The 26,983-nt window shown below is 44.2% G+C and overlaps 1 protein-coding gene across 3 annotated transcripts in view; it reads right to left on the bottom strand.

The window, feature by feature from the left end:
* RBBP8NL (RBBP8 N-terminal like) overlaps positions 1-25,974 on the bottom strand; it is a 126,763-nt gene extending 100,789 nt beyond the window's left edge. Inside the window, exon 1 of one of the 3 annotated variants that reach the window (XM_075011864.1) lies at positions 25,874-25,974. The gene's annotated coding sequence lies outside the window, so the exon portion shown is untranslated. Of the gene's footprint in view, positions 1-21,699; positions 21,802-25,873 lie in introns of those variants that run through there. The other 2 variants (XM_075011863.1, XM_075011865.1) reach the window with 2 other exon arrangements.
* Between the last annotated feature and the right edge of the window lie 1,009 nt (positions 25,975-26,983).

Below are 26,983 nucleotides of genomic sequence, written 5' to 3'. Positions count from 1 at the left end.
ACGATGTACAACTAATAATCCTGAGTTCTCTCAGGGGATTCTGGGGGCTCTCCATTGAGTGCTCCAGCTGGGATTCTGTAGCCATACTGGGAAATTCCCCACTCTGAATTTAAGATCTTGTGCTTAGTGCAGGATCAACACTTAGCCTCAGAGTCATTTGACATCCATGAGCAACATTGCCCAGAAATGTCCTTTAAATTAAATGAGAAACACATTGCCCATTCACTTGGCTTCATGATCATATAAAGTTGACATATCTTGATCATATTTTAATCGGTTTGAAATCTGTATGTGGATTAAAGTGACATGATTTTTTACCAATGCTTTGTGAAGTATTTGTCATGATCAGAATGCTCAGAGCCTTGTGTGGTCCCTTATAATTTTATACTTGTTTCCCAAACATTTGTGGTTGAATAAGCCATGATAACACTTCATAAACATTTTTCTAACATGCAGAATGTTTGACATGAATTTCAGCTATTTGAAAACTAATAAACAATTGTCAATTGGCCCCTAGAGACGAAGCAGAAGCTGTGCTGTTTTTATGCAACATCAAAGGCATAATTAATATCTTCTTTTTTAAAAAGAAGTCTTTTGTACGTCTGCATTGGCGAGCCTCTGTCAGAGCTGGCGGAACAAGCACTGGGACCGTGTTATTGCCTGCCATGTTCAGGGCTCTGTGACGCTGGCTCTTGAGTGAGAGAGATGAGGAGTTACACTTCATACCATCAGGCTGCACTTAAGAAATCTCCTTGTACTTGAAAGAGATGAGTCAGCTACAGACTAGGCCTGCTAGCTGCTAATGCACTTCTCACAGGCGGCAAGGGTCCGTGGTCTCTCAGGTCAGGGCTGCTGACAGATTGGGGGTGATGTAAGGGAGGCTCAGCTCCAAGACCCAGGGAGGAGGCACGGCCCCTGATGGAATGGGCGGGGCTATGGGTAGCCAGCTGTTAGCACTGCCTGCAGAGCGCCATGCAGGGCTCTGGTGGCAATTTAAGAGGCCAAGAGCCCCAGGTCCTTTTAAACCCTTGGGCCCTGGGGCAACTACCTCCTGAGCCTGCCCACCCCCTCAGCAACCCTGTCCCAGGTACAACAGGGTGCACACTGCGGTCTTTCACAAATGCCTTCAGAGTTGGTACACAGCATGCACACATCCCTGCCTTATGGGCTACTCCAGTTCCCATTGCAGTCAGTGAAGAAAGGCACAGAGGTTGGAACCCTCTGATCAAGCCTGCTAACATACAAATACCTTTTCAGATTATGTTTGCTGCTCGGAGTTGATGGATTTATATCTGTTCCTTCGGTCCAGACATTGTCCTGGGGCAGCCTAAAAGTTGTGCTTCCCAGGAGTGTGCAAAATAGGAAGGGCCATGAGAGCAGCTCACTACGCTTTGTTAGAAATTGTGACATCTGTGTCCAGATGTGACCTCTCCTTCTGCGAGTTACACCGAGCCTGGGCATGCCCCAAAGTCTGCCTGTTATGCTGTATGCTGCTGACATCTGCTTTGCGAAGGAAAGGTGTTGGACACCTCCTGAATGACCGACAGCCACCAAGACCACAATCTGAAGCCAGACTGAATGAAGCAGCTACTAGTTCTCCCTTGTGCAGCAGTGTTCCCCTCCCACTTCCACCGACCCACATACAGTGGCCAGCAGGTAGGGCAAGCAATGTTGGGGAATGGGCCTTGAGCTCCCAGCTAAGCATGTATTGTTGTACCCAGAGGAAACAACCTGCTTGAGAAGGGGGTTCTGACCACCATCAGCTGTAAGGACAGGACAGGAAAGGATGGACTCTGTCCAGCCTGAAATACAAACTTCAGACATGCCAGAAGTGATGGGCTCTGCTTTGGGGAGGAGGCACCTTAAGACTTGTTATTTGTAAAGATCTGTAGCTCTTGAGTGCTCAAGAGAGTTTATATGGTAATGAGATTGCTTTGCTAAGCCCATGCTCCATGCTTTCCTGCTACTCTGCCCCAAGAGCAAGGACTAGACTTTCCAAAGCCAGTTAACTTGGGAGCATGGGTGATCCACTAGTTTAGTTCACTTACAGTGGATTAATGACCACACAGTACACTACTGTCCACCCTGTAACAGATGTATTGCTCTGAGCAATTTAAGGGAGCTCCTTTCCTGTAAGGGTTTGAAAGTGCAATTGCTGCAGGCTTTCCAAAAGGTAGAATGCTGGTTCCTCCCATCTCTCGCTGTTGCCTATGATCCCTTGAAAATGTGAATCTGAAATCAGTTTCCTCCCTTGCATGGCTGCATAGGTTTGCCTTATTCAGTTAGTTCCTCCTTCATGCTGGGTTGCTGCCAGCGAACTCTGAATTTGTTTGAATCATTTGTTTAAACAAATTACAAGTGAAGAATGAGGACTTTGCAAACAGATATGTATCATTTCATTTAGGCCAAATACTAAGCCAAACCAACCTCAGCTCTGACCATTTAACAATTGACCATGTTCTCTCTCAACTCCTAAGACAGTGTTTCACTGGTGTTCCACGAGCTCCCATGTGTGCCACAAGCACTTGGAAAAATAAATCAAAGTTTTACAATAAGGCTATATTTGCGGTTACTAACACTAGATCCAATCAAAACAAAAAGCAAACAAGTAGCACTTTAAAGACTCGCAAAATAGTTTATTAGGTGAGCTCTTGTGGGACAGACCCACTTCTTCAGACCATAACCAGACCAGAACAGACTCAATATTTAAGGCACAGAGAACCAAAAACAGTAAGCAAGGAGCGCAAATCAGAAAAAGATAATCATGGTGAACAAATCAGAGAGTGTAGGGGTGTCGGGGGGAAGGTCAAGAATTAGATTGAGCCAAGTATGCAGACGAGCCCCTATAGTGACTCAAAGTTCCCATCATGATTTAAACCATGTGTTAATGTGCTGAATTTGAATATAAAAGCCAGCTCGGCTGCTTCCCTTTCCAGAACGGTGCGATAATTCTTCTTCAGTTACACACATACCTTTAGGTCATTGACAGAATGCCCCATTCCATTAAAATGTTGACTAACTGGTTTGTGGATCTGGAGTGTTTTGGTGTCTGTTTTGTGCCCGTTGACCCTTTGTCTAAGGGAGTTAGAAGTCTGTCCAATATACAAAGCATCTGGGCATTGTTGGCACATGATGGCATATATGGATGTTAGTAGAGGAGCATGAGAAAGTGCCCGTGATTCTGTGAGTAACCTGGTTAGGTCCAGTGATGGTATTTCCAGAGAAGATATGCGGACAAAGCTGGCTGGAAAGGTTCCAGGACTGGTGTTCCTGGGGTATAAACTGTGGCTGTTAGTGAGGTGTTACTAGATCCAATGTTACTTCATCACTTGATACCTGATTAAATTATTTTGTTTTTGCTGCATATGTTGCTTTTTTTTGGGTCTGATTTTTTTTTTTTTAAGAAAGTTTTCATTGGTGTTCTGCATAAAAAATATGCCGTTTGGTGTTCCGTGGTTTCCAAGAGTTTAAGAATTGCCCTAAGACTTCCACCTAATAACAAATGCACTGAAAGAAGGGGGTGGTAGATAAGCCAAGTCGGTTTACTCCCAGGTGAAAAAGCAAGGCTTCTGAAGCCTTCCTCAATCCATTGCTAACTGCCCACACTTAGCATGATCTTCCAATGAGATATTTCATACTATTTATTCTTCTCTTCACTGGGCATTCCCCATTACCATAACCTACAATCACTTCTTCCATAATAACTTTCCTCAAGCTTAGTTTCATAGCTACAGCTGATGTGACCAAAGCACATAGGGTCATGCCTATTGATTTCAGGAACAGTCTGCTTCTTTCCAATAATATTTCTAACAATCTTTTGTTCAAGAGTACACACATCCAAAATGAAGATAGAATACAATTTAATAAAAGCCACTGTATTTTTATAGCAGAGATACGCAGCAACCTAATTGATGAATCTATACAATTTTTTCCCAGGAATCAGATATTCCAAAGGGAGGGAAGTATGAATATGTTCAATAGGTGTCTCTACTCTCTTGTGGCTGGATTACATAAGAGGCTATCAGCCTCGAGCTGTGAGCCTCTGACAGACTTGCTTTGGAGCTGAAGTCCCATATTCATACCCTTTGCAGGCCACCCAAAGGGTTGCTATATGCATTGACTAGACAGGGGAACTAATGCATCAAGAAGTTAGGGAGATGATCTTCTGAAGGTCACCTCACTTTTATAGATGCTTGCAGGTCGGTTGTGCTAAATTTGCACTCAGTTAATTTTATGCACATTTGGCTTGAGGAAATGTAGCTGAAGCTTTGCATCTGTGATTGCTAAGCCACTCACATTAATGTCCACAATGCCTTTTGGAAGTGCAAAAATGCAAATTGCCATCCACCCAAAGGTAGCCCAGGCCTTAGGTCCTTGAAAATTTGCAGGACTTGAGAGCACACTGAACGAACAGTGTGGGTGGGTACACAGTTTAATAGTCTCAGACTTTGGTTCTAACCAGTTGATTACATTCAGCCCATGTGTATCTTCTGAGTGGAGGAATAAGCCTTTGAACATTTCCTACTGAGTGGAGAGAGAAGACAGTTCACAAAAGTATTTGTCCAGAAAAATATAATCAGTCAGTGGAATATTTGAGGCATGCCCTGGGTTACGAAAGAATCTAATTTAAAACAATAACAGCTCATTTAGAGAGATAAGTCTGGTTTCTTTAATCTATTGTGCATGTATTTAATAGCTTCCTTGCGCGATATGATAACTGGTCAGTTTAAGAAAGGCAGCTACCACTTAAAGTTTGCCCCTCATGGGCATGTATAAGGAGAGAAGCTGCCATCCGAGCAAATCATACATATACTCATCTTGCCTTCATCAGGTACAATGCAAAGTGACAAGCTGAAAGTTGCCCTGTATTTCAGGTGACAGTTTTTAGCCTTGAAAGAGGACTGGCTGGATAACAAGAGAACAACAAACCTTCCTCTGAAATTTATAAAACTAAATCTACGGAAAATAGACCAGGTCTCTAGTCCAGATGTACTCATAGCTCTCATTCCTCTTTCGTGATGCTATTGGATCAGTCCCCAAGGTCTGTTTTGGGGCTTGCATGGGTTTTCATTACATGAGCCCAATATTCAGGAGGTGCCACATTCCTATAGACTTCAAGTGAAGATGTGGATACAAAGCACCAATGGGGGAAAAAAAAAAAAAAATCAGCCCCTGCAGAAGTTGGGCAAAGTCTTTATGGGCACTGGGCTTTCGTGGTGGAGGATATTTGCCATAATAGTTAAATACCACTCAATGTGACCACCAAGAGCAAAGATGAATTAGAGATTTATCACTGTTTTATAGCACTCTATCTTGCAGACCTTATTCAAATCACAGCTTCCAGTGGAATCATGGATGAGAACTTGCATCGGTATTCCTTAAGCCTGAAACAATTCCACATTTTTTTGTGCACTGTGCTTTCTTCCTCCTACAAACCCCCCTTTAAAAAAACCCCACTTCTCAAATGAACTCTTCCAACACAGATCTCACTGTGGTTCTCTCCAACCCATCTGGTTTTGAAATTGTTCACTTGCTTTGCATTTGTAAACCACATGCCTTCTGAGTGTGATCCACGGTCCCACACAGTGGCATTTAGACTGCTTAGAGAGACAGGAGGAGTCCCCTCTACAGCCTTAGCTGACAACCAGCTAGCTTTTAGCTCAAGCTGATAGACTAAGCTCTAGGAGGTCTCAGGTTTGGGTCCACCTGTTGGTGTTGCACAGTCACATGTCCAAATTAGAATCCAGGCTCCCAGAGACAGATTCCACACTCAGCACTAAGTCTGTTCAAGCAATATTATACCATTTATAAGAGGGAATTTTGTTTGTATGGCTTCCTTCACTGATTTCACATCAGCTCAGCAGCTATACAGATACCTGGACATCCAAACAAGGGATTGATTTTGGAGGTCACGTGTTAGAGCAGCACTGACTTTTGCGAGCTGGCACTTTAAATTTTCCATCTGAGCCAGAGTTGCAGGAACATATCCATAGTGGCGACTATCAGCGTTCTCATGCCAGCTTGAGTGTGGCCACAAGAGACTGGGCTGTTCCATGTATGGCACCACTTCTTACGCCTTCTGCATTGTTTTTTTTTCCCAGAGCCTGACGTGGCTCAGTAGAACGGTGATAGCGCCAGTGCCTCATTTTTCCCCATTAGCAGGAAAAAGCCAGTTAGACGAAGGAGCCAGTCTGGCTGATTTCAGCTGAGCCAGTCGCTGGGGTAGTTAAGTAAACACTTGCAGTTCTGACATAAGTTATTGTCGTCCTTGACAGCAGGACACTGACCAGGGTCGCCTGATAAGGAGGGAGAAAGCCTTGCATGTCTCACAGCCCCACTCAGATATTTCACAATAAATGTCACTGGGAAAGAATAGACACTTCTGTAACCCTTAGGCAGCTGTGTGTTCCTGTCACCTTGACAAGGAGGGATGCATTGTCAGAGCTGTCTAAACAGGCAGGAACCAGCTGTTAGTCTGCTTTTCCATCCTTCTTTGCAGACACCAAAAACCAGTGGGCAGTGATTGAAAACAGTCTCCCAGAACACACCTGGGGAGTTGATCAGTGTAGCACTGTACGAGGCTGTATGCTCCAGGTGACTGAGCCTGGGATCGGGAGTTAGGATCTCGTGCTACTAGTTCCAGCTCTACCACTCATTCGGTGGCTGTGGTCCCTTTATTGGGTGCCTTGCTTTACCCTGCAAGGGTGTTCCACTACTTGTCCAGATCATAAGGAGGGATGGTAAAGCTAATGAACTGTGCATTAACTATTGCGTGTAATATGCTTCACTTTGTACATGCGAAGTGTGCTCCTTAGCACTGTTTAAAAGTGCCAATATTTCATAAACACGTTTCGTTGCCTGTTTGTGGCTTTCATAATTGTGAAGATAATTTTGAAGAGGCGAAACTGGAGGTAATAGTGTACAGCTGTTTGTATGAGCCCGTAGACAATCTAAAACCATGGGTCCTAGAAGCACAAAACACCCCTTTCATTTCAAAGGGCTTGTTAACGCTGAACCCGAAAGATGGCAAAGGGTTGACATAGTTAACTACTGCACTGCTGAGCATTTAGCTGGAACAACCAGATAATCTGAGCACAGCATACGAATAGTGACAGAGAGATAGCTGTGATAGTCTTTATTCTATCAGAAAAAAAAGCAGCCATGTAGCACTTTAAAGACTAACCAAATAATGTATTAGGTGATGAGCTTCTGTGGGACAGACCCACTTCTCCAGATCTGAACTGGGTCTGTCCCATGAAAGCTCATCACCTGATAAATTATTTGGTTAGTCTTTAAAGTGCTACATGACTGCTGTTTTGTTTTGATAGCATAGGAATGTAAGGGGAGGATACAGCAAACTGTGAAGGGGAAGGAAGTATCACAGTACATGGGATATGTATGTGAAGGAATGACTGAAAGAGAGGCATGGGGAATGAGGAAACAATGGAAATATAAAACATCAAGTTGGCACCAGTCAGCATGAACTCAGACTATTGCTTTGCCATGCTGCTGCTACTCTGGAGATACAAGGTTTTGAAGGGCATGGTATGAGACCACTTGTCCAGCCACTAAAGCTGAGCGCTGTTTATTTTACCCAAGTTAGTATGGGAAAGTCAAAATGGTGGTGGAACAGGCTTCAGTGTAGGGCAGAGGTTTTCAAACCTTTTGTGGTGGCCCAGTTGAAGAAAATTGATACCCACAAGCCAACAGAGCTGGGGAGGAGGCTCTAAGTGGACAGGGGATTGGAATGTGGGAGGGGACAAGATTCTGGGCTGGAGGTAAGGATGAGGGGGCTCCAGGATGGAGGGAGGATTGGAGTGTGGGGCTGAGGCTTTCTGCCAGTAGCTCACAGGCAGCATCACAGTGAGGGTGCTAAAGATGTCTTCTTACTTGTCTTAGCACCCCAGGCTGTGCAGCACCCAGAAGCAGGCCTAGCTCCTAGGAAGAAGTGTGCAAATGGCTCTGCACAATTCTCACCCACGAGCACCAGCCCCTTAGTCCCCATTGGCCAGGGCCCACTGCCCAAGAGCTGAATCTGCTGCTTGGTCACTTCTGGGATGCAGCATGGTAGCAGACCAGGGAGGGACTAGCCCTATGATTTTCAAAGTGTGGGTTGTGACTCAGCCTTCAGCGGGCAGCACAGCTGATGGGATTTTTACTGCCCCAGTCAGTTGTGTTGACCAGAGTGCCTGGATGCTGAGCAAGGCGACCTAATGCCTTACATTCCATAAATGGGTCATGACCCACACTCTGAAAACCACTGGTGTAGGTAATACCAGCCTGGCACAGACCCAGATACTTTCATCTGTTTGCTAGCTTGTGCTACTCTTCACTCTTATGGTTCCCCCCACAGCTGAAGTCAAACTATACTGCATAGCATAGCCTGTGGACAGCTCTTGCTGTACAGCCAGGCACTAAGATGACAGCCTTGTTTCTTACCTGTTGAGTGGCAGAAGTGACACATATGCCTTTGCTTAAGCAGATGTGTGGCTGCTGCACATAAACCAGATTAATTTCACATCTCTGTACCTCTGTGAGATTACTAGCTATGGATGAATGTGGGAGGCTCGCCTGGACAGCTGCTTCTAGTTAGGAAGACCTCTAGCTGCAATGGGGTGGCAGTAGCAGTACAAAATGCAAATGCAGAAGTGGGTAGAGGAACACTGGTAGTTAAAAATACATCAGTAAATTAGGATAGATGAGGTTTGTGTCTAAATACTGTGCAGGACTGAGCTAAAGTGTACCCCAGCTAGATATGCTCTTGCGGAGTGGAAGGAAAAAAAAATCACCCAGTGGAAATATTCCCCACATCAATAGGTCCCATCCCTTCGATTTGTGCACATCATCCTGGATACAGGCTGATGGTGTAAGGGGGTTTGACGTGGGTGGAAGAAGGAAAAGCGAGAGATTCAGTTCAAGCACAAGAAATAGATCCAGAATTTATGAAAGGTAAGTGATGCAGTCTCCAGACCCACGAGAGGCACTGGAGGTAGGGTTTGTACCAGGGAAATGTGCCCCCCAGGTTCCAGGAGCTCGATTAATTTCAATAGGAGCAGCTCAAGTAGTTTCACATCTACTGTAAGTGACAGCCCCATAAGGTTGATAAGCAGGAATGATCTGACTCACATTCACTAATCAACAGATACACCAGAGAGGATGGGATTTGAACCAAAAATATATTTCATGTTCGAATGAATAATTGTGTGATTAAAAAGCTCAGGAGCTCCACTTCAATTCCAGGGGCAAAGGGCGAATACTGTACTATTCAGCAAAGTTTTAATTGGATGCAGTCTGAACGCCCTCCAATCTGTGACTATCCCTAGGACTACACACCTGACCTGACGCTTTGGTTTGTCCAGACTACTTCATTATCAGTCCACGAACCACCTCTGCTCATGATTAGGTTTAGTCAAGGTAGGCAGCCTAGCTGAAACCCATTTCTGCTTTAGCCCAGCTTTTTACTTCTTGTATGACTCCCCCCAAGCCCTCTGCAGTTCCTGTGCTGTGTGAGCTGTCTGCAAGCGCTACCAGCTGTATCTCGCAGCTCATAAGAAAGGTTCTTTACTGTCTGGAAGGAGTTAGAGTTGCTCCTCAAGGTTTAGTCTTGGAACCAACCTTACTCAACATTTTTACTAATGACTTTGGCACAAAAAATTAGGAGTATGATAACGAAATTTGATGTGGATGTAGGGGAAGACATCATAGATGCAGGAGGAGAATTGGAACATTAGACAGGAAGACCTGGATGACTTCGAAGACTGTAGTGACAAATGGGCTGAAAAGCTACAATACAATGCATGATCTAAAGCAGCCCTGTATGCACACCCTACACACTATTGCAATAATCTTTGTGCAAAGAGTGCTATGAGAGACACCATTTGAAAACCAATAACTCCCTGGTCAACATCATCACGTAGTTAAATGCGTGCAGCAACTTTATAAATAAGTAATGAATTCCCTGTGCATAATGTTGTTAGCACGTTTAAATCCACATGGCTGCAACTAAAGTTGTTAAAGACATATCTTGAGCAAAGGAACGTGTTTACCTCAGTTTACATTAAAGTAATAAATCAGGTCCTCAAGACAGCATGAGGGGATAACCCAGTTTCTCAATGACGAAGGACAAGCTAAGATCTCTAGCCAGGAGCCAAAGACGACTGGCCATCACCTGTCATGTGTCCATTATTTGGCAATGAAGGGGAGCAGCAACAGATCTGCATTTTAGTAAGCAACCTTTTACTACAAGACTGCATCAACTACCAGGAAGGAACTTCATCTAGCAGCAGTCTACAGAGAAATGCATCTCAAAGGGTAACTAGACTACAAAAACAAAGGGGCAAGATACTGTTTCTCTCACTTAAAGGAACCTGCCCTTTAACTTTAGGGTAGGGTTGGGACAGGGATCCTGACCTGAGACTTGTTCAGCAGTGCTGCAGGAATATATGGTACAAATTTTACCTTGAGCCAAGTCTTGTTTGTTAAATTTTAGCTACTAGAAAATCATTTTCTCTTCCCAGCTTATAGCCATTTCTGACCCTAATTCCTTATACTTGTACTCAAAATCTCTTTATTATTAAATAAACTTAATACAATTTGAAATAATTGAGTATTGTGGTTACACTGAGCTGTTTGCTAGCTGTGGTTAAAGTAGCAAATTGTTGCATATTGATTTCTTATAAGGCCAATGAGCCCCATAGTAGCTGGACAGAGCAGATCACACGTTTTCTAAGAAAATGCAGGTCTGGGAGTGCTTTAGTCACCAACACTGTGGTAACCAACACTGGTAGAAACCACAGCCTGACCAGAGTGTTGCTGACAGGCAGCTGGGGTCTCTGCTCTTGGACCAGAGCTGCAGCTCTATACCTACATTCCGGGTGTGACTTACGTGCTGCTTGGTGTATGTGAGCAGCCCAGGTTGGAAGCTACCACTGCAAAGCATGGTGAGGCATTCAAGGTTGCGGGGCAGGTGGACACAACCTCTCATTGGTCTGGTTGCATTCGGGAATGTGATAAGGTCATAAATTTAACATCTAATAATTTCTACTTCAAACTGGGGTCTCATCAACTGGAAGCAACAGAGGAGGAGAAAGGCCAGATGTGTGGGTCAGGAAGAATATGACCCACCAGTCTTATGAAGGTTCTAAAAAAAGGCAAATGTGAGTCTAGGATACACCAGGTGATGTTTCCAGTAGAGACAGAAGTATGAATTCTACTCTGCAAGATACACGTAAGATCTCATTTGGAACAGAGTGTACAGCTGTGGTCACCCATGTTTAAGAAAAGTGAATTCAAACTGCAGCAGGTACAGAGAAGAGCTGTTAGAATGATCAGAGAAATGAAGGGCCAATCTTGTGAGACAAAACTGGAACAACTTGGCTTGTTTAGCCTAGCACAAAGAAGGCTGAGAGTGGATTGTTCTCTCTCATTTTATATATAAGCGGGTAAACACTGGGGAGGGTGAACAACTATTTAAGCTCAAGGACAGTGCTGACATAAGAACAAATGGATATAAACAGACCATGAACAAATTGACTGGAAATAGAATGTTTAACTGCCAGCGGAGTGAGGTTCTGGCCCCAGTAGGAGTTGCTGGGTGGTGGTGGGGTGGAGCACACCTTTTATTTAGCTTTAAGGGAGAACTGAATAAATGCATGACTAGGATTTAATGATGAGCTTGTTTGTGATGGATAGGACCAGGGATCACTTCTAGTTTATGTCTCATGGTCCTAACAGCTCATGCTTCAGGTGTCTCCATGCAGGGGTCAGGAAGCAAATCCTCCCCTCCCACAACATATGCTGGATTCCTCTGAAGTATCAAACAGCCACAGCTGGATGGCACATGGGGTGGGGAGGTCCAGGGCTTTGACGTGCCACTGGAGATTTTTACTTGCAGACTGTCTCTTGCTCACTCAGGGTCACAAGATCACCAAGACCCAGGGTGACAGTGTGGGGAGTTCAGGCAGGAATTTCTGAAGGTCAGACTGGCAGTGACCTTGGGAAAGGAGGTCTTGCCTTCCTCTGCAGCATGCAGGTGAAGATTACTTGCATCAGTCAAAGAAATGGTTGAACAAGATACACCTTCAAGCATTGGTGCACCTCAGTCCATGCTGTTCTCTCCCTGAGACATACACTAGTCTAGCCTCCTGTGGATTGTAATACTTGGGTCTAATTTCAGTTCTTGGCTTTAGTGTGCAGATGTTGGGTGTTACTGATGGCCTGTGATACAAAAGAAGGTGAAGGCAGAGGACCTGGTAGTCCATTCTGGCTTTAAATTCTATGATTAAATTCATGAGTCATTGGTGTTCTGTAGTTCTGTTACACATTCTTTTTGATAAAAAGTCCTTGTTTCCCCGAGAAAGTTACTAAACACATAGGTGGAAGATGTCTAGCTCTTTCTGAATGCTCACAAGGGTGATTTTTTTTAAACCTTAGATGGTTTCTAATCTTTTAGATAGGCATTTTTGGTGCAATATCTGCACACTGTCCAACTATTGTCATGCCATACCTGGCCACACAACCCAAGCCAAGCCTTCAAAGCACATCTTTTCATCCTCTGTAAATATGGAATTACAAGCCACACTGTTTACATCAGACCATTACGCTGTCTCCTAGTTTACTTGGGGTTTTCAGCAGTTTGCTTTGTCCATATGTTTGGTGAACGCTTCATTAGTTGAAGAACTCTCTACACTCTGGAGCTCATTATTTGATTTTGCTCCTGTTTTTACTGTTAATTTACTGCTTAACAAAAGGGTTCCCTGCTCACCTCCTTCTCAGGTTGTGTTGGAAAAACCTCCTGTTTAGTACCTACAATACCCTTGACTTCCTCTAACTGCAATGGTCTGTGCTACTCTTTCATTGTTGTGACTTAATTGAGATTTATTTTAAATTTTAATCTCTCAAACTGTTTATTAAAGCATCTCCCAGTTTATCTGCAGATTTTCTGAACATTATAAAATTGCAATCAAAATTCCTTTCCTTCTTCTGATTGCTAAATCCTATTTGCTCTCAGCTTGAACCTCTCTTGGCTCATTTCCCAGGCTTAGGTTCAGAATAGCTTAAAAATCTAGGCTGCTCAGTACACTGCAGAAAACAATGCTGCACAAACTCCAGAAGTGGGTGTGTATTGGCATCACAAACAAAATCTAAGCCATTAAGCTTTTCTTGATCAGTTGTTTGGCTGGGCTTCTACTGAGGATATTCCATTAAGTTCCCTGTCTGCTTTTTACAATCAATCACAGGCCAGCACTATCTTTTTTGCTACATTTTCTAGGGCTTTGTTCATTCTACTTTTAATCTTGTCCCAGAAAATGTGCTCATCCCATCAGTGTCAGGTTTTGCTGCCAGAAAGGTTTCCCTGATACTCAGCCTAGATTTCTTTTAGTTTCATGCCATCAAGCCCCTTCATATGCTAAAAGATTCTTCTTCCACCTGGTGTCTATAATCAAATGCGTACACTTCTCATGTTCCAACTCATTTGGCCTTTCCTGGAGTTACACACAGCTCCACTCAATGTGCCCCATAAGACTATCCTTCCACTCCCACTTTTGTTGCTCTTCCTTGATCTCCCTGTAGTTTGTCCTGAGCAGTGGTTCTCCCATCACACCCAATGGATCCTTTCATGATGTTTCATAGATGGAAGCATTTTGATCACAATGCAGTGGGAGACTGGACAGGAAAGGCTTGTGGTTCAGATGGATTTGGGGTGTGGGCTAGTTTGGAACAAGATGGTTGTGTAGTGAAGAAAGTCTTCAATGGAAGACATCCAGAACTGCCATCAGTTCCTTGTAGCCTGAATTTGGGTTGCCTGTGCTTTGTGTTTTCACTGACAGTGCAGAGTGGGTTTGAGATGTTGCCAAAGGAGAATGGTACCATCTTGCACCTACTCGGCACCAGCATATGAGACAGCACAAAGTGCAAGGCAGTGGAGTGCTGATCACTGTGTTTCTCTAAATTTCAATTGAACAGGTTCTCTGTTTAAGACTAGACTGCTTAGGAGGATTGTGGAAACACCTTCACTGGAGATATTCAAAAGACAGATGGACAACCATCTGTCTTGGACCATTTAGACTCAAAAAATCTTGCATCTCAAGTGGGGATTAGATTAGATGACCCTTGCACTCCCTTCTAACTCTGTGGATTGGGTTAGAAGGGAGCTAACATTGGAGTCTCTGGGTAGCTATTAGGTATATCATTTTGTTTATACTCAAAACTTTTTGTTCTATCCTTGTGCCTTACACTGACACATCCTTTATGTCCCTCCATTTGCTCTCAAGACACTAAAGTAAATATAATAGATCCCAATACCCTGAGGTGGAAAAAGTACACAGAAAGTTACTTAAAAGTGCACCTGCTTTCACTACTGGACACGAGTACAATAAAGATGCAACATGTGTGCACGCACATGCCTGTGCACTTCTACACAAGCAGTTTTCTCAGGAGGACACCATCGACTTGTACTTAAGTACATTCCCCTCAAAGCAGCTGTACTTTTAGTCAAGTAACTTTCTGGGTACTTTTTCCATCTCTGGCAATCCCACAGCCGAGTGAGGCTCCAATCAGGAACAGTCTACCTGAGTGAACTCCAGAGAACACCACTGCATTCTGCTTAGCGCATGTAGAAAACACCTTTTGTGGCATCTCTCTGTATATCAACTAGATATTAAGACAGTTTTGATAAGACCTTGAATGTTATCGTGAGTCTTATATTTGCTGTTCACTATAACACCCCGTTCCTGGAGTCATGTCATTATGAGGGCCACTGGCTTTTGTTTTCTTTCTGTTTTTAAACCGGAGAAAGATTCTCATCCTCACTGCTACTGAGAAAAGCTTGGAAAATCTTGACTCTTCAGGGCTTACAAACCAGAATGCCAATGAAAGCCTAATTATGATTTTTTAAACCTCAATTTTTAGGGCAGCCTTGTAACTTTGAGGGGAGGGATCCACCTCATTTGAATTCCTGGTGCTGTGGGCAATGCTGTGTTCATGTGATGACTTAAATGGCTAGACTGTCAGTGATGCTATTCCCCCCAGGAGTGACAAGGAGCCTTAACACTCACCCTAGGAGGTGGGTACAGCACACTGCTCATGCTGGAGGTGTATTACAGATGATGTTTCCAGAGTATTAGAGGCCTCAGGCAGGTCAATGCCTACCTTTATGCTAGGCACGGGATCAACCACATGCTAAGTGACAAGACTCCAGACCTGAATCTATTTGCATAACAGCCCCACTTGCACACTGAAGTTCATATCCTGGTCCAGATTTGGAGATTGTGTAAAAGTTTTCAGAGGAACTGAAGTTTCACTTTCAGAAGTAACTTAAGTGCTTAAATCACGTAGCTAATTTATCTGTCTCCCTCCAGCACCATTTCTAAATTCTATTTAGATTAGCTGAGGATTAGACAAGCCAATGATTGGGACAATACAGACGTGCAAGAAAAGAGCCACTGTTCAAATACAGTTTCCCCAAAGAGGATCAGCTTAAAGTCCCTCAGCCAGAGGGGTAAGGCTAGCACAGGTTCTCCTTTTCCCTTAAGAAAAAAAATAAATACATCACTCAGAGGATGAACTCTCCCCAGACAGCCCTTATCCAGGATGCATTTCAATAGAGGTCACTATGGAATGGGCGTACCAGTCACGAAGGCCAGTAGACTTTCCTCTGGCTAGACATTCAGTCTTCACCTAAAAACTCTCCACCAGCGTGGGATTGTTAAACACCTCCAGATTCCATCCGTGCTGCCAGCAACATCGGCAGCCTCCCTCTCACGGCGTCTCCTGAGTTCACTTTGAAACCCTCCCGATTTATCACAGCAGAGAGAGATCCTGCTGAGACCACTGGAGCCTGCTGGTTGTCAACAGGGCACCTTATCTTCTAAAAACATTTACTTAACCCTTTGTCTTATAGCCCAGGGAACAATGGGAGTGGCGGCTGTGGAATAACAGTACCTCAATGAATGGGTGCCTCTTGCTAATCATATGTTGCATGTACTATGTGATTGCTGTCATCTGATTTTTTTTTCCCCTAGGGATTGCTCATTTGGGGCCTTTTAGTAGTCTTTCTGGGGAGTGACCACTATTCCCTTCTAAGAAGGGACAATGGAAGAGAGGGGTGTACAGTAGACCAAAATACCACGTTCCCCCCCCCCCCCACCATGTGACATTGTCTAATAGGACACACTATCAATCTCTAACTTTATGAGGTCATCTGTGATACAATGTAGCTAACTAAAGACTGCTTAAAAAGAACAAGCCTACCAAAGATACATTTGCTCTGTCTAATTCAAATTGGAGGGGAGCCTAGTATTTGATCATCTGAAAAGGAAATGAAGTAAAACAGAAAATAATGCAATGGAATAGCTCTGATATGGGAAAACCAGGCTAGATTCTCAGCTGGGGCTAGTGGGAAACCATGCCCTTTTACATGAGCTGAGAATCAGGCCCATGCTGTTTTTAATCACAACCTACTTTATATATCATCATGGAGAGCTTTCTAATTTCCTGCATACCATTTCAGGACAGCAGAAGCTTCTTACAAGGAACAGGCCCTTTGAATGAATTACATTTTGATGCAACAGGATGGGCAGTTTCACAGGTTTTCAGTGAATTGGTCTGTAGCTTCACAGCTGTTCTGAAGTAGGAGCCTGAACTCTTGACCTTTACTCAACAGGAGTGAGTCATTTTGCTTCCAGTACTTCACAGTAGCATCCTCCTGCCCTAGCCTCTACCTTTAAAATAGGAGAATGGCCACACGTAACTGAATGATCAGAGGACTCTCAGGTTTTGGATTAAGACATTGCAGTTGGGTCCTCTGCAGTGTGCAGAACGCTCAATGTGCACTGTGTCCCAGGACAGCCAAGCCACTTGAGGAAGCAGCGGGCACCCACTCATGTAAAACAAGGGCATGGGTCAGAGACCAGTAAAGTAAATATGAGTCTACTGATCTCAAAACCCTTTTTTATCAGGACAAAGGGCTTCGACCATCTGACCTGGAAAGGAGACACCAGGAGGCCTAGGGACAGGGTTAAGAGGGTAATTGTGACAGGTGCAGTGGCTGAAGCCCCAGGCCCCTTTGAATTGCCCTGGAATGCCGCTCTGCAGGGCTCTGAGGGAGGGCAGAGGGTTCGCTGGGGTCTGGGTGGCTGAGAAACAGATGTCCACTGTGCATTAGTAGTCTTAGAGCAGGTGAGCATCGGACAAAAGATGTACACCAACATTTACATGGAACATCTAAGAAGTTGTCTGAACCCCACTTCCCCTGGCTGAGGGAGATAAGTGGTTGTGTGCACAGCAATTGACAGATACTGCCCCTTTGGCAGCTGTAGCAGGACCTTTGGCCACTTCTGCACCCACAAGCCAGCTGGGCACCTCTGCTTTGATGCAATCCCTCATGCTCTTTACTGTGTCAGTTCCCACCATCTTCTATCTAGAGAGCTTGAGACCTGTGGCCTCAGGGACTGCTGGCTTCCGTGGCTAGCAGGGGAGTCCAACCTTCTGCTCCTCCTTCCTGCCAGCCTTGTGTAGCACCCTGGCTAAATGGGGCCAGTAGCTGTTCCTCATGTGGCCCTTTGGTTCGGCTTGGCTTTACTCAGCCAGCTCCAGTGAACCCTTCTGATGGAGCTGGCATGACAGAGCTCTGGCTCAGGCTTCCTAGCCAGCACTCGGGCACAAGGTGCATTAGTTACATCAATGCGTAAGGTCTCCCTTCAGTGTAAAGTAGCTAGGCAAGAGATCTTCCAGTGGTGCTGCTGCTTTTGTACAGCTAGGCCACTACAAGGTCTCATGCAGACAGAGCTGCATTCTTGACTCTGCCCCCTGACTCAGAAATCAGCTCCATCAGGTCCTACCCAGCTGAATCCAAGATACTTGCAGCCAGTTCACCCAAAACTAAATTTTAAGGGAGTAGTGCTGCTCTTTCCAGAGAGGTGGCTACTTTCTGACCTCCAGCCTAACCCTGGAGACACTTCACCTACAGAACTCCCACCGAAGCCAGCAGATGGCAAAATAAAATTGGAGCCAATGAAAGACAGAGAGTTCACATGTACAGCCCGGTGCCTCTAAACGCAAGCACTGCACTGTACGCAGGTAGCCTCAGGGGGACAAGTCACAGCAGTTAGTCCTTCCAGTTGCTTCTGGAAAGTTCTGATACTACGGCAAAGGCAGCAGCATAAGCACCAGAACAGAAGAGAGTCATGCGCGCATGTGGCTGAGCAGTTCTTTATCGGCATCAGCAAGTCTTGTGTATGATTTGTGTCCCATTTAACTAAGTTCTATATGTGACAGGCTTCTGATGACACTTAGGCTCCTCCTGCTACAGAACTGAAGATGCCTGAGTTAGTCAGATGCATTTTCACAGCAGCCCATTAATAATCTACATTTGGTCTTCCGTTTTGCCATTACACTGAAAACATAATGGACAAGTGGCAACATATTTGAACTCAATTGAGGCAAACGCTCTGTAGTCACAGTGGTGAATCCAAGTGGCTGGGATTTAACATTGTTATTTAATGAATATGCATACATGTATCTCAGTATAGCACTTAATGTTCTCCAGAATATGGCAACCTCAGGGAACTTGGAACAGAGTCAATAATTAGAAGTCTCTTCCGTTAAGAGACAAATTACAGAGCTGCCTCTTCCCTCTGTTTAGTTCCAACCTATATTTCTAACACTTCTGAAGTTATTTAATTAACCTGCCATGCTGTCCTTGATGATCAATATGTGTTCTATTTCTTCAGCTCTATCTTCCACAGGCTATGAAGTACTTGTTTGAAAAGCAAAATCCTTCCTCCACCCTCTTTAAGGGGGGCAGCCACCCAGAGCCAGGGAAATAGGAGGCTGGAGAAGAGTGCTTTCAGTCCACTCTGGAGTCCTGCATTTCCAGCCTCTTCATTACAGCAGTCCTACAAAAAAGGCTCCTTAACCTTCTCCCATGCTGATAGGGTAGAATGTGGCCTGAAGCTAGTTATCAGAACTCCCTGTAACTTCTGAAAGGGTTCAATGTGTATGTAAGAGTGCCATCCGTCCAGCACTCCAGGGTACTTCTTGTATTCAAAAGACCTCAGTATCGGGTGAAAGTAACAAGTTTCTTTTAGATACTGTTGCACTGGCACTGTGGGGCTTAGAGCAGGGGGTTGGGGTTGGATAAGGGTAGTGTGGAGGAGGGCTCAGAGCTAGGGTAGTCCTGGTCAGTTACCCCACCCTGTGCTCTCCCTATTCCTGGCCAAATAGGAGCTGGGGCTGCAGGGCTGGCACATGCAGGCAATGCAGCATGCAAAGGCTCTCTGCTGTTCCCTTCTGTTCAGGGGCTGCAAGCTGAAGGGATGGCATATGCCTGTGCTGCTTCTGGGCAGAGTGTGGGGCCAGCAGAACAGGTTGGGAGCCACACACTGTTGGCACAAGCCACCCCGGAAATGTGCTTCCCCCCCAATCCTGCAGCATCCCCTGCCTGTCACTTTGGTGCTCCCCGATAAACCATACCTGTAACAATCTATTTTTACCCTTGATATTAGATCCAAGTCATCCCCTAGATGCATTTTGATTGACAACATAATCTGTCACTCACTCAGTCATGTGTATTAGGTAGAGAAACTGGAACAGAGACAAAGAAGCTGCATCTTGAATAAGGAAGGACAGAAAAAAAATCAGTGCCTATCCCTTCTAATTACAACATGAATTTGGTGCCTCAATTTTTGAATGCCCACTTGGGCATCTGAAGGTGCCAGGTTTTCACAGGATTGGTGCTCAGCAATTCAAGAATCAGGCCTCTTTAAGGCATCTTGAACTGGGTGCCAAAGAAATGATGCATCCAAGTCACTATTCAACTTTGGAAAATTTAGCGTATTGGGCACTTTGTTTTAATCAGGGGAACTATATTCCCTTAAGCATTCTGACCATTCAGTCCCTGACCTATTGATCTTGGTTCTGCCATGTTGATGAAATCCAAGATGTACAAGTTTGGATGTGAAGAATAAATATGCTTGAAAGAACTGGATTTTTACTGGTAAACCCATCTGTTTCACTGGGCACATAGAAACCGACAAAAAGCATTTCCACAGAAGATCAACATATACAAAAGAAAAATGCTGCTCGAGAACTTAATGGCTTAATTTAGGGACATTTACTTTGTCTATTTTGAGATGTGATGCAGACAAAAACATGTGTTCTAACAGTCAACAGGCTTTAACATTTTGAGGACTAAATTAGTGTGAACTTGGGACCTTTAAATTTGTGCCTGTAGCATCCACGTGGGGGAGTTACAGTGTAGCTTTTTGGTGCACATTGCTAGTTGCACCTCTTTAGTCCAAACTGCAGGGGATATGATCTTAGAGACACTGGGATGGAGGAATTTAAAGTCCAACCCTCCTCTTTGTTTAGTGTTCTAGGCACCTTTAAATGCACACCTTACAGACCCCAAGCAGGGGACCAAAGCGTGGAACAAGAATGGATTTTCACTCTTTTGTGTGGACATCAAAACTACAAGTTTTGGTTCATTTTGCTTAATTTCCAAATGAAGAGTTTAACACTTAGATTACTTTTAACGTGACTGATCCAAGAACTGCTACAGAAAGAGATGCTATTTACTGTGTAGCTGAGAGAGCATTCTTACCACTGTTCATGTATTACAGCCACTGTGTTTGTGTCACGTCTGGCGGGCCAACATGACCTTATGGATGCCACACTCGTCGAGACCTGTCCTTACTCCCATGGAAGCCAAAATAAATGCTCCAGTAGGACCAGACTACTATTCACCACAGCCCTTCCAAGTATGCTAGATACTCCCAGTGAACACTCATTATACATTTACAGAGACACTTAAAAGTACATTTATGATCAACACATGGAACTAATGCTTAGAACTGGTAAAAAAACCAAAAAGCTACTTGAACATATTTGTTCCCTCCTCCCCGTGCTCCTCCCCACATATACTATTTTTCCAATGAAATTCAAAGCAAACATTGGCTCCAATGCCAATACTTGGCTTCTACAAGTGCTTTGCAGTCACGGCTTTCCAAGTAATAGATGGAATATTTACACTGCATCTGGATGTCAACCTCCCAGCCCAGATCCACAGCTCTGTATTAATAGGGCATCTGCTAATGCACTAAAGATGCTCTGATGTCCCATCAGATGGCCCAGAGCTTATATGTGCAACACTTTTGCTGGTTTTAGGTCAGACTGGAGCCAAGTCAATGCTTCCATCCCCATTCTGTACAGTGGGGTGGAACCTTCTTTAATTCAGGTAAGTGTTAGAAGTATGAATTCATTAGGGGTTGAGAGGTGCTCAGATGCTGTAGTTATGAATGGTAAACTGACCATGTTAAATAAGGACATACCTTAATGAACAGATTCTTTGAAAAAGCAGAATCCCCACTCCAGTCTCTCTGAAATGGTCCCAATTACCAACACTGCAAACCTAGAAGTGACATTGTTATAGGGGAGGGGTATGAGCCATGGATGTCACTTTTACAGTGCTCATCCTAAAAAGCTAGAAGTGTTGACATGCATCTAGTCAATGTGCCCTGGACTAAAGAGGATGTCAAGAAAAACTGTGCCTTGTGAATTACAAAGTCCTTTTCATGGAGAAAATGGCCATCAGCCTGTTGAAATAACTAGGCACATCAAAAGTGTTGAACTGTTCGCTGGGAAATCATCCTTTCCCTGCGCAATACAGAATCTTTTATTTTTAAAAATGGTGTTCCTGACCTGACTGCTGAAGTGGCTGTCAGCTCACATTGGGGTGCTCTCCCTGGGTTTAGAAGCGACATTCCCACACCCTGGGTAGTGGAAGACATGACTGCACTTGGAGCATTCCTGAAGACAAACACCACAGCAAAGTTCTGCATGCTTTGGCAACACCAGCAGGGTGCCTGGCAAAGATCACTCAACACTGCCCGTCCTGCTTCCATCTCTGCTTTGCCTTTTAATGCCTCTACGATAATGCAAGTTAGCAAGCATGCTCGCTGTAATCCAGGCCAGGCAAACCAAGTAATATAAACGACTCTTGAAAGAGAAGAAAGATTCCACATTCCAGACAGGCAGGATCAAATGGACAGTCTTAATTTTTAAAAAAAAAAAGAAAAAGAGGTGGCCCAAGGAGTTCAGGATATGTCAGAAACAAGATTAGAACACTCTCCTGCATGCACCTCTTGTATAATTCAGTGATTAAAAACATGAAGTTAAATGGTTTTTAAAGTGAAATAAACTGTATGTTGAGGCTTGGTGTGGGTTTTCAGGAGACCTTAAGGGATTTAGGAGCACAAGTCCCACTGAAAGACAAAGTTTGACAATCCCATCCTTAGCACTAGAATGCTTATACAGAAGACTCAGATAGCCCCCTCCCCTCACTACTAGAAGCTCCACCTCCAGCTGTGTTCTACAGGAATAATGAAGCCACCCAGTGGGGTGATACTACACCAATTCAGAAGGATAGAGATGTTTGTTATTTCAATGAGGTATTGAAATACTCAGGTGAAGGGCACCTATAGATAAGCAGCTTCTCTTTCAATCCTTTGTCCCCCGTTAGGAAGAACTGGGTAGGAACAGTTATGTAGATACTCATTTTCCTTTCACAGTCAATTGCTGGGCATACAATGCTAAGTTTAACACATAGGTCATATGAATTATTTTCATCTAAATTAAACACAATGGGGGCTGAGAAAGCCCAAGAAGGAAATGCAATTTCAATGGGTGATCTATAACATGCATAAATTAAGCCCTTCATGTCACAGGGAATGTAGCCCATATTCAAAGGAGCAGATCCAGTGATTTAAATGGGAGCAAAGGCTGAAGGATATGGCCCACAGTGTCAGTACAGTGACAGTAACCAGGTCGAAACTTGCTAACCATTACTTTAGTGTTGCTTTAAAAGAAGGGAAGGGCAGATACACAACAGCTTGGGACAATTTTTAGACATGTTGTTCGATTGGCCAGCACCATGAGGGCTGGGGCAATTGCCCAGGTGGTTTCTAGCATTGTAGCTGGCTGTAGAAGCTCTAGGTATTTATACAGAATGAATTCAAGGACTAAGTGCCTGGGTCACATGCAGTGGTGCATGGCAGGGGAAGTTTCCATATGCCCTCTCCAGTGTTCCCTCCAATTTTTTCCATCCACAGGCAGAATAAATTTTGTTATATGCACCAAGGCATGTGTGGATGAGCACCAGCAGTAGAAACACGTGGGCAGCTGTGGGTGCTCTGCTAATCAGCTGGGTGGCACCTGAATCTCTTGGATGGCCATCCAAGCACTCAGCTTACAGGGAACACAGGCCCTCTCTTGCTTAGCCATAGTTCAGTGTAATCTGGCTCTGAGGAGAGACAGTTTAAATAATCCATCTTTCAAAGAGGTGGTAGCCCCGGCTACATGAGACTTCAGTCAATTTAACAATACTGCTCAGGGTGTGGATTTTTCACATCCTTGACGGACAGAGTGAAGCTGACCTAATTTTCCAGCATAGAACAGACAGTTGTAACACAGCATCAAACATCACAATAGTTCTCCAGTTGGTAATTAGCTGCCTACAAGAGAACAAACATCGAACTACATAGGATACATACAAGTGACTGCTGCTCCCACCTGGCCTATATCCCAGTCACATTTATAAAAGTGACAAAAGAACGTGTGTTTGAGAAATTTGCACTACAGACAAGAAATTCTTTGCCATGCTTTATACACACACCAAGAATTAAGAACTTTGGCTGGTAGAAGTTTGGTCATGAAAGGACTGGAAACAAAATTAAAATATTTAAGTTTGGCAGTGGGTGGTAATAGAAAAAGCCCCTCAAAAAGTCAATTGTTACTGCAGCAAACAGAAGCAGTTTAAAATAGTCATTAAATATCCATTGATTCCCTAAGGATAGCTGTATGAAACAACTAATGTGGAAGTCTAATGAAGCCAGCTCATGCTGCGCCCCTCCCTGCATCTCCTCTGCGCAGACATCACCCCTCACCACTGTAAGACAGGCCCCAGGTTGCCTTTGAGCACAGTATCAGAGATATAGCAGTGCTCTTCTTGTTCTCAAAGATACAGACTAAGTCCTGTGGCACCTTATAGACTAACATTTTGGAGCACAAGCTTTCGTGGGTAAAGACCCACTTTGTCAGGTGATGAAGCAGGTCTTTACCCATGAAAGCTTATGCTCCAAAATATCAGGAGCTGCCCAGCTGATTAGCAGAGCTCCCACAGGTGTTTCTATTGGTGCTGGGCAATCAACAGCCACCTTAACGGCACGTTAGAATCCAGATGGGAGAGCCTCAGAGACAATCCAACCACTCTTGCTTTGGATACTTTGCAAGAAGACCCATTTAGTTTGATACTACTCTTTGTGCTGCACCACCCATCACAGACTGATCCCAGATTCACTCTTTGTCTAGGCAGCTGCTGGAACTGCACATTAAACAGCTTCTACAGGCTGCACATGCTGGGAGGGATAGAATATACATGTGGCTGGTTTTGTCTTTTATTATCCTGATGTTTTTCAGTTGTCCTTCATGCTGAGTCCCTCAGGCCTCAAAGCCCCAATTCTGTTTTTATTACTCTGGGACTAGGGACAGTGATTTCATTTTTGCATCCTGTGACTGACTTCTGTATGAGATTGTGTGTAGAATATTTTCCCAAGGGTCAGGCCCTCTTTGCTTCTTTGGGTGGAAGCAACAAACACCCTTATAGGTGAATCCAGGACCTCTACCACTAAGGAGAAAATTGAGAAGGCTATGGTCACATCTCAGTGTAAACACTCCACAGGCAGAAATTATGTAGGGCAAATGGAGCCAGCTTAAGTCCACATGGAGAGTTTGGCCCTGGAAGTTCTCACCACTTATGTTATTTACCACTAACTTTGCTTTATGCAATAGCTCATTGTGACACTAACACAATAATACATAGACTCCAGTCTAAAAGCACAGCAGCTGACAACATGAGATCTCTTCTTTCAGTCCTCTTCCAAGAGGAAGGATGTTTACAAGAAGAAACTCACTGGGTTACATCAGTACATTGTTGCAAACTAAGAAGTCCATCACATAGCACTCACTATGTTGAAAGTGCTATAACATACATTGTTCCAAGTGCCTTACAAATACCATACTAGAAGAATTTAGTCAGGGCTGTTCATGCCATCCTTAAGATTCATGAAAGCCAACATTAGAACCACATATCTGATCACAACCATCCCCAAGTTTTTGGGCTTAAAAGACTGGCCCTTCCCCTACAGCCAACTGTGGGTTTCATTTTGCAAGGCAAACAAGGAGAAGACCCTTTAAATTAATGAGCAGTTTTAAAAAAAAACAAAACAAAACAAAAGCTTTTTTTTAAAACACAAAACTTTAATATTTTTAAAATGTAGTTTAATTGTAGGGCCTGCAAGCTCCACTCAGGAGGAGGGGACATTGTGCTAGGAACTGACTAAATAAGACAAATCCAAGTAAGCCAGCACTTTGAGGGTTGGATAAAAATGAGATGCAGAATCCAAATCAGCCCTAGTTTGGATTTTTATTGCACAAAGCTTCAAACTGATGAATTAAACACTCCTTAATTAGTCTAAGTGCCTGATACTGCAGAAGCATCAGAGACAGAATGCAATTTGACACAAATGTTTCTGTCTAGAGAGGCCAGTGGTTGCAGTGGTCAGATTCTGCTGAGAACCAAAATGAGTTTACCACAATGAGGGGGAAAGAAGAGGCTATGCAACACCTGCATGCACAAGGCCTAGTCTTACCCAGCACTCGTGGACTTCTATTTTAAATGAAGAGAAAAGCTGCTTGTCAAATGATGACTACCAGCTTAAAGTGCCACCTGAGCTTCCTGCTTTGTCATCGCTCTTATTAAGCCACATGCTACAAGCAGCAAAGGGAGTGTGTATATGAAAAAGAGATATCACATTACCTTGTTGGTTAAGTGTAACTGCAGCTGTCTTGAGCCAACATCAGGCGCTTAGTAGCTTCAGGAACTTGAAGGTTTTAGCAGTAGTTTGGCCAGCATCAAGCCCTTTTCTGCTAGCAGGAAGGAAAGTCCAGGAGTCTTCTTCCCTGGGCCACAGGTGTTGACCAACAGCCTCTCTCATCCCCTCTACAAGGCAGAGCACCAAATTACCATTCCCTCAACTACATCTTCCTCTACAAGTCATTCCCTCATTTGAGGGTGTTTACACACCCCCACAGGGAAGCCCAGGTCAGTTATACTCCAGCCTCAAGTCTTGGGACTTTATATCACAGGCAACTACCTATTCAGAGGCTCCCAATGTAACTGCCCACAGGCAGACTCAAACCTTGGACCTCCAGAGCTTACTGCAGGCTAAAGGCCAGCAGGCTCAGCTTAGGTTGTAGAGGACACCTATTCGTTCTCTGTGATGTGGTCTAGGTACAGTTAACCACAGATAGGTGTGTGGGTTACACCATCACTGCTTCAGTCCTCTGAAACCTTCCTCTCTGCAGTCCTCCACTGAACACCTGCAGCCCTCTCCTGAATTCAGGTCTTTTCCTCCCATCTCTGTCCAACAAATTGCTACTCTCCCACAGGCCACATCCCTGGACTGGAAGTGGAGGAAGTATACCTTATATCAGCCCTTCAGTTTCACAGTCCAAGGCTAGTTACAAGCGCTGGGCTTATATAAGCCTACCCCCATTACCCAGCAGGGCTTGCGTCCAATTTGATCATGTGATTCTTCTGAGGACTACAAGTCCCAGAAGGGCTGTTCTGAAAGAGGCAAAACCTTGGAGTTAGCCAGTTGGAATGGCTGGCTGGCCCAAGCCTGCCCTTAAAGTGACAAAGTTCCTTGTTACAGGAGAAAACACAAAGCTCTTGTTCCCATCACTGTAACTATGTGTGTAGTTGATAGAGGTATTCTCCAATGAAGATGGAGATCTCTTACTCAGAGGTAAGCAAAGAGCAGTTGTGTCTGTAGGTAAGAAAGCACAGGAGTAAATTCTTTCCTAGTGTCTCTCTGTTTACTTCAGGGAAGTAACACCAACCAAGAGAGAATCTGGCCCAAAGAAA

This window comes from Carettochelys insculpta, chromosome 17 (assembly GCF_033958435.1).
Source record: "Carettochelys insculpta isolate YL-2023 chromosome 17, ASM3395843v1, whole genome shotgun sequence".
Lineage (NCBI taxonomy): Eukaryota > Metazoa > Chordata > Testudines > Carettochelyidae > Carettochelys > Carettochelys insculpta.
Note: the sequence above shows the minus strand (reverse complement) of the source record. Positions and strands in the feature narration are given on the sequence as shown.